Genomic DNA, 6,000 nt, shown 5'->3' with positions numbered 1-6,000 from the left:
CCCCCCCCCCGTGAAGCGCTTCCTATTTTTAGAAACCGGCCACCCTTCTTCTCCCTGGCTCTGCTCTGAAATCTAACCACTAACCCCCACTGCCTCTCTGAACCAGCCTTCTCCACCTGGCCCTCGGACTACAACTCCCATCAGCCTTAGCCAGCTGCGGAGCCCGAAGTGACGCTCTTCGAAAGCGAAACGAAACCCGGCACCGGCTCTCTCGCGCCCTCTGCCGGAGCCGGCGCAGGAACTGCAGGGAGGGAAAGGCGGGGAGGGGCGGAAGCGTCGGGGGCTGATGGCGTCACGGGAGCGACGACGCGGAAGTCGCGGCAGCAGCTGGTGCAGGAGGAGCAGGTGGCGGCGGCGGCGGTGAGTGCGAGCGGCTGAGGCGCGGGGGGCGGGGGGTGGGCCGCTTCCCAGGCCGGCCCTCCTTGGCCCCTGGCCGCCTTCTTCCTCCTCCCCGGCCCCTCGACTAGGCAGGGCCTTCTCCTCCTCCTCCTCCCAGCCGGGCTCCCACCCCTCTCGCCCGGTTACAGGGTCCGTCTTGCTTCTGCTCGCTCCAGCCAGGCCTCCCTGCTCTAAAGCCAGGATCCCCAGGGTCCTTCCCCGGCCCTCCCTCCCCTGTTCTTTTAAGGGCCACCTTGCCATTGGCTGTAGCTATGGGGGGATGCAGGGGGGGCAGCGGCCGCTTCCCCAAGTCAAGAATTAACTCGGTTCTGCCCCCCACCCAACATAAAGCCTGCTACGCCCTTGCACTCTGCTTTCTTTAAATAACAGTAACAATAATAAGGAATTTTTTGTCTTTTCCTTCCTACCCAGCTGACACGTAGGGAGCCGCTTTTTACATCCCGAAACTTGTTGGCCTTTTATTTAATTTTTTTAGGAGGGCCCCATCTCTGTCCTGCCTCGCTAACTGGTTGATTATTAGCAGAGTACAGATGTGGGTGGCGCTGTGGTCTAAACCACAGAGCCTAGGGCTCGCCGATTGAATCCCCACAACTGGGTGAGCTCCTGTTGCTGCTCCTGCCAACCTAGCAGTTCGAAAGTGCAAGTAGATAAATAGGTTCTGCTCCGGCGGGAAGGTAAATGGCGTTTCCGTGTGCTGCTCTGGTTCGCCAGAAGTGGCTTAGTCATGCTGGCCACGTGACCCGGAAGCTGTACGCCGGCTCCCTTGGCCAATAAAGCGAGATGAGCACCACAACCCCAGAGTCGTCCACGACTGGACCTAATGGTCAGGGGTACCTTTACAGTGCAATGAAATCCAAAGAACGCCAGGCAAGGGGGGCGGGGCAGACCAGAGTGAAACTCAATAGATTAAAATAGCAGGTTTTTAAAAATACAGTATGTATATTTATATTCCCAGAACTCAAAACTTTTTAAAAGACTGGGAGATTTTTAAAAAAGAAAGTATTTCAACACACAAAAGAAGGTTCTAGATGAGCTCCTCCCTTCTCATAACGAGCTTGTGAGGTAGCCTAGGGCTGTGTTTTGGTGTCAGGTAGCCCAGGGTCACCCAATGAACTTTGTGTCTGAGCGGTATTTGGAGCCTGGCCTCCTCAGTCCTTCTCCAGTGCTCAAGTTTGCTCAACCACGCTGGCAGTCTTGTGTGTCTGGCACCAGCCATTTCCTGAAAAGGCTTAAAGGAGAGGACTTGGTCAAGCTCCAGTAATTAATGTCATATTGAATGCTGTAGCCATTGGAGAGAATCTGCCCAACCCCCTACAGCTCTGTTTTGTGCATATTTACTTGTAAATAAGTCCCAGGTGTTCAGTAGGTTTGTAGGTAAACAGGTGTGCTTAAAGCTGTGCTGCCCACAGCGTTTAGAGCTCTGGACTTGGCTAAGAAGGCCACTGGCCTGATCCAGCAGGCTCTAGCTAGTCCAGCACCCTTTTCTCACAGTGGCCAGCCAGATGCCTGTGGAAAGCCTGCAAGCAGAACCTGAGCACAACAGCACTCTGCACACCTGTGATTCCCAGAAACTGGTATTCAGAAGCATACTGTCTCTTGACGGTGGAGGTAGAACATAGCCAATCTTCCAAAATTCAGCTTCTTTGGATGTCCATGAGTTCATGGGTTGTGAGAAAGGGGAAGGAACCTTTCTCTATCCGCTTTCTCTATGCCATGAATAATTTTATAAACTTATAACACGTCGCCTCCCACTCGCCTTTTCTCTAAACCAAAATGTCCCAAACATTGCAGCCTTTCCTCATAGGGGAGTTACCTCACCCCTTGACCATTTTGAGATCTCAAATACTTTTCAGCTGTTTTTCTCCTGCTTTGGTGGGAGATGCAGGGAATTGTGGGCTATGTGAAAGGGCAAATAACATTATTGATATATGAAGCACCGTAATGTGTTGTAGCTGCTTCTCTTGTCTTTTGATTTGTGGATTAATGTCATGTGGACATTCCTTATATCATACTTCACCCCAAGGTAGACCTGCCCTCCTGGGGCCACCACCTTGAAAATTCAGCAGATTGGGTTAGAACCGTAAAGCAAAGTGGGGTTCAACTTTTCATACCGAGTGAGTCACAAGAGTACTTGGACATGGAACCTGCAGGCCTTGTCCTGTATGGTAGGGGAGTGAGACCAACATTTGACAAGGACACCCATCTCTCAAGTCAGCTAAGCAACAGCAGGCTTTGGGAAGGAGGCGTGAAGCTCTGGCAGTGTCCTAGAGCCCTCCCTCCTCTTTCTTAAAGCTGGGAAAGCACTAACTAGCCCAGTGCTTTTGGAAAGGCAGCCCAAGGGCTGAGGGGTAGGGTGCCAAATTTTGCTGAGGGCCACATGTTGGACCACCCTGCTCTGGAAGGTCCTTTCTCTGCTTTGCAGACTGCGTATCCTTTCCTATCCACTCCACTTCCTAGTCAAAACCATTTCTTGTTTTGTGAATTGTCACTTCTCCAGTGAAGAGCTTTCACAGGCACCAAATCCCAGGTACTGTCTTGTAGCTGCATCTAGAAATCACCATTGTGGCTCTTGGATATCTAACATGCTGGGTGGTCTGGGGTGTTTTGAAGTAACATGAGTTCTCACCTCTTGGCTTTCTAGAAAAGAAGTCATTCTCACTGTTGCACACAGACACATCCTGGGAAGAAATCATGTAACTCTTGTGTCCTCCTTTAACAAACAGCAGAGTTGCATAGCCTGTGTTCCTGTTTTCTGTTCATCTTAATTCTTATCTTAATGAGAAGAGAACAGGAAATAAAGTTATTTAAGGAATTTCCTAAAGTGTCTGTGGGCTTCTCACAGCAGAATGCTTTGCCTTGCTCACATATGTTGTTGGCCTCCATCCGTCTCAGGAGACAGTGGAAGAGTGCGCCATTGGGGGTAAAGTCAAACCATTGGGGTTCTGCGCTCCTCCCAGCGGTCATTTCTCCTCTGGTCATTGCTGTGGATACAGGACCTGACAGTCTGCCTCCAGGCACTGCAAGGAATTCCCACACAGCAGGGTTAATGTTCCTAGTCTTCATGTCAGGTTTGCTGACACCTTTATAATGCAGAGTTGGTCTGCCAACAGGCCTGGTGCCTGAGGCCAGATCGCTTGGGGATCCTGCTGTCTTTCATTCTGTGTACATGACCAAGCCATGTTGCTGAGATAGAATGCTGGGAATGTGGGCTTTGGAGAGCACACCTTTGTTTGAGACTATGTCCTGCCATGTGATGCCCAAAATCTTAGATGAATGTATCGCCTTGCTAACAGTGTTTGGCTTGGCTGATTCATAGAAGTAATCGGGTTGCTTCTCTGTAGACCAAAGGTGAATCCCAAGGCCCACATTCCCTTCTGGGCAACTTTACGAGAGCCACATGCCAGTGGTGGGTGGGACCAGAAGCAAAAACATTCCAATACTACTTTTGCTCAGTAGGCCAGCGTTTATGCGCACTGCTCTTCTTCCTCTGTGTACTAATAATGGCAATAACAATCACGTGCACACGCGCCTCCGGCATTATCAGAGTTCAAGGACATATTTCGGCCAGCCAAAAACACCTGAGAGTCTCTCTCAAATAGGTATGGGGAGGAATGTGGTCTGGGGAGAGTCCCATGGGGCAGATTGAGAGGTTTGGAGGACCACTTTTGGTCCCTAGTCCTGTGGTTCCCCACCTGTAATGTAGGTATTTATGCATTGTGGCTGCCTACTGCTGGTAGCATGCTGATTTCTGAAATAGCGTCCATCCTGTACCTCAAGACAAGCAGTGTCCATCTGATGGATGTGAGAAATTTGGGCACAATCCGTTGGGAAGTCCTGTGTAAGATGAATGGTGCATGGATACAATGCTCTTGTACATTTCCTGCTCATTCCAATGGGGCCACCCACCTCATGAGGGGCGAGCAGAAAGAGCTTTTCTCTGATGGCATCATGAAGACGTAGGGTCGTCCAGGATATGACCCAGAGATCTTGCCTCAGGGCTGCAATCCTACCCCATTTACCTAGGAGTAAACCACAATGAACTCAGTAGGGTTTGCTTTTAAAGGGTAGACGTAGGGCACTGTAACTTGTTTGAGAACAGTAGTATTCCTTGCCTCCGCAGCAGATCAGAGGCGAAAGGGAGTGAAGCCAGTGATGTGAGAAGAGTGGAAGGGGGGTAGCAGAAGACATAACTGCAGCCAGTTTTTGTGTGTGGATCTAGTGTTGTTACAGGCAGAATCTCCAAGGGGAAGAGTCACAGAGTATCTGCTTTGTGTTGTAGAAGGTCCGAGGTTCAGTCCCTTGCATCTTAAGGTAGGCCAGGGAGCGAGTCCTGTCTGAAATCTAAATAAGTTTCTGCCAGTCAGTGTAGACAATAATTTACTGAACTAGAAGGACCAGTGGTCTGGCTCAGTATAAGGCAGCTTTCTGTGCTCCTATTTTCAATATGCACAATTTTCAACTTGCAACCTGGGCATCTGTCATCTGGGGAAGATAGATGTAAGCTGCTGTGGTGGAGAGGAGGAGAAAACAGAGAGAAAATGTGAATCTGGAGCTTGTTACCCAACATTTTTTAATTAATGGCTTTTAGTTAGTTAGGGTTACTCACCTGATTAAAGAAATATTAGATTATTAATTTCACAGGTTCTGGCCAATCAGTTATATTTCTATATAAATGCACATAGACAAGACCATAATTCCAAGGAAATATCATACTTCTCCTTAAGTTTATGCACATGTGTACTGCAATATACATCACTGTAGAAGCATTCCCTTCTACACGAGAGAAGTTCAATGGCATGTTGTCACTAGCCTTTAAAATTAACCTTAAAAAGAAGGTTATTGAGGGAACCACTTTTAGTTTTTGTTTTGTTCAGTATTGCAGCTCTTACTATATGGATTTAGTGTGCTTTAGTTGAAGTTGCACAAAATGGACTATGGCACATCTCTTTCGATAGCCCTTATTTCTTGATTCCTTTGGATATGTAGCTTCTAGTATGTTGGAAGCTCCGAAGGGAGTGCTTGAAAAACACCCTAGGATTACAGCCTTTCCTCTGAAGTGTCCCTCCCAATAATCTTATCTAAACAGACTTGGCAAAGTTGATTGGCAAGTGAGGGTTGTGCATCATTTTTGCTAGCTGTTTGGGAGGAGGGACAAGGCTTATGATCTAGATCAGCTTCCCCCAACCATGAGTCTTGAGATGTTGTTGAGTACAATGCCCATCATCTCCAGCCAGCATGGCCAACAATCAGGGGTGTGTGTGTGTGTGTGTTTGGGTGTGTGTTTGTGCAGGGAGGGGGCAGGGGTTGTAGTTCAGCAACATCGGAGAACCCAAGTTTGGAGAAGGCTGCTCAGAAACCTTAGCTCCTGGTTATTGGAAGTCCTGTTTCCAGCTTGTGCAGTTTCATTAGGTTCTGCCCACACATTGTGAGAAGTAGACACTTGTCTTTAAAAAACACACACACAAAAAAAAAAAAACACATCCGAGATTCTCAGGAGATGGAATTTGAAGCAGGGAATCAAAAGACAAATTAGGCAAGCAAGACACTCCTGGAGGATAAAAAAAGACCTAGAAATCTGGTCAAGATTGAAACTATCCTTGT

General features: G+C 48.5%; 1 protein-coding gene across 1 annotated transcript in view; it reads left to right on the top strand.

Moving 5' to 3' along the window:
* The first annotated feature begins 287 nt into the window (after positions 1 to 287).
* Positions 288 to 6,000, top strand: part of ERLIN2 (ER lipid raft associated 2) — a 29,344-nt gene continuing 23,631 nt past the window's right edge. Inside the window, exon 1 of the mRNA XM_082200642.1 lies at positions 288 to 360. The gene's annotated coding sequence lies outside the window, so the exon portion shown is untranslated. The remainder of the gene's footprint in view (positions 361 to 6,000) is intronic.

The sequence above is a fragment of the Podarcis vaucheri genome (genome assembly GCF_965113315.1).
Source record: "Podarcis vaucheri genome assembly, chromosome: 15".
Classification (NCBI taxonomy): domain Eukaryota; kingdom Metazoa; phylum Chordata; class Lepidosauria; order Squamata; family Lacertidae; genus Podarcis; species Podarcis vaucheri.
The sequence above is the reverse complement of the archived record's forward strand: the minus strand, read 5'-3'. Positions and strand labels throughout refer to the sequence as shown.